Here is a 2487-nt window from a genome sequence, read left to right as displayed (position 1 = left end):
AGACCAACACCGCCCGAATGTGCCGACAAATCCCGATAGGAGCTGCACATAACTCTTTCTCAGGGCACACTCAGATGAGCTAGACGTCGGGTAGGCCAGCCCAGAGTTGCCCCTGGTAGCTCCGGACATCGCTCGGTGGGACCAACACTCAGAGGAGCACTGGCCCGGGGGGTTAAAATAAGATGACCCTTGAGTCTGCAGAACCCAAGGGAAAGAAAAGGGTAGGTGGCGAATGGTAAGACCAATGTTGGGCATTGCTGGAAAAGCTTTAATCAAAGCGAAATATCAAGGGGTTCCCATTATAACCCAACCGCGCGAGCAACGCAAAATCCGGGAACATAACACTGATATGACGGAAACTAGGGGGGCAAGAGTGGAACAAAACATTAGGCGAGAGGCCGAGCCTTCCACCCTTTACCAAGTATATAGATGCATTAAGATAACACAGCAATATAATGATATCCCAACAAGTAAATAAAAGATGTTCCAACAAGGAATGGCCTCCAATCTTCACCTGCAACTAGCAACGCTATAAGAGGGGCTGAGCAAAGCGGTAACATAGCCAATCAACGGTTTGCTAGGACAATGGTGGGTTAGAGGTTTGACATGGCCATTTGGGAGGCTTTCAAGCAAGTGGTAGGCATCGTAGCAATGACATAGAAAAAGAGCGAGCAAACTAGCATAGCAAAGATAGTAGTGATTTCGAGGGTATGATCATCTTGCCTGCACAGTTGTCAGAGTTGACTGGATCTTCAAGAGCAAACTCAACGGGCTCCTCGTTAGCGAACTCGTCTCCCGGCTCTACCCAAACAAGACAAACAAGCAACAAAGATACAATCAACCACGTGCAAACTCAAACAACACAATGCAAAGATGATATGCTATGCGGGATGCGATGCGGGATGCAAAATGCAAGATATGACAGGAAATGCATGAACCTGGCCCCAACTTGGAATTCCAAGGGTGCCACTGGAAAGATGAGATGAAATCTCTTGAAAACGATATAAAGAACGCCGGAATCGGAGTTACGGTTTGGAAATGGCAAGCGATTCAAAAATGACACCGGTCTGCGATTTACAGCAAGTAGGCATCTAAATGCAATGAGATGAACATGCTACAGCCACCAAACATGACAACAAAATACATGGCAGGGATGTACACAAGATGCTTAACAAAAGTCTAGCACTGAGCTACGGCCAATTCATCCATTAACAGGTTCAAACAAGCATGGCAAAAACGCAAATGCAAAATAGATTTCAGACTTAGTGAAATTAACACTTGTCTGAAATTTCAGATCATATAGCCCTCTTCGGAGCAACAAAATAACATGCTACAGGACTTGAACATGACAAAAAAAGACATGGCATGGAGATACTCAACAAGCTTAACAAAAGTCCCTTAGTGACCTTGAGCCAAAAGGGATCACAAAATATACTAACAAGCACACGAACATAGCAAAAACATAATCAGTTTTCAGACTTAGTGAAAACTGAGACATGCTGAAATATAACTCACGAAGGCATGTAAACGAGCTCGATGCACTCACTACGGTGCAAGTCATGGCAAGGCAAGCATACATCCATTAAGAAGGCACAAAATACCAGCTAGACATGGCAAGAACAATGGCATAGCATGCACAGATCAACTACAATAACATCGGCAAAATCGCAAACAAGTTGACGATCTGCCCAGATTCACCATGAAGCAAAAGTAGAGCTCGATTGACTCAAGCTAGGGTACTCCATAATTGCAAAGAAAGGTATGGATGGATAGAGCATAACAAGACTAACAAAACTCCTTTACTGATCATCCTCAAAAGAGGCACGGATCACTAGGAAATAGCATGGACATATGGCATCATGAACTAAATAATCCCAGACTTAGTGAAAACTACTAAGTCCCAGAAAACAAATTTACCGGGTGCCTCACTTTGCAAGCTTGCACAAGTCACCACACACATCACAAAAATGCATGGGTTGCACCTCTGGAAAGATAACAAAACCCTTAACAAAACATATGTATAACTCATGGGCATATCATGCACACAATAATCATGGCAAAAATGACAAAAGTCTAAGATGAACTAGCAGATCTGACAATTAACTCACGAAGCCTCCTTCTAACAGCATTTCGGGCATCAGGATGAACTCAAATGAAAATGATGCAATGGATTGAAATGATGTACTCGTCGAGGCGAACATTTTGATATGCTATATGTCCAAATCGGAGCTACGGATGCGGAGATATCACAGGTCAAACTTAGCATAAAAATTAGGGTTCCGGGGAGAAAAAGTCAACCGTCAAATTTCAGATCTCAGATCTGGATCGGCACGGATTTCGAGGATCGCCGGAAAACACTGTTCACGTCGGATTTTGAGGTCGCCGGAGACCGGATCCGAGGAGGGAGAGGCCGGGGGCGGAGGCAGCGGCACGAGGCGGTGAGGAGGGGCGGCGGAGCTCGGCCGGCTCGGGGCGGAGCGGTGGCGT

This window comes from Triticum dicoccoides, chromosome 1A, assembly GCF_002162155.2.
Source record: "Triticum dicoccoides isolate Atlit2015 ecotype Zavitan chromosome 1A, WEW_v2.0, whole genome shotgun sequence".
In the NCBI taxonomy this organism is placed as follows: Eukaryota; Viridiplantae; Streptophyta; class Magnoliopsida; order Poales; family Poaceae; genus Triticum; species Triticum dicoccoides.
This window is presented reverse-complemented; position numbering follows the sequence as displayed.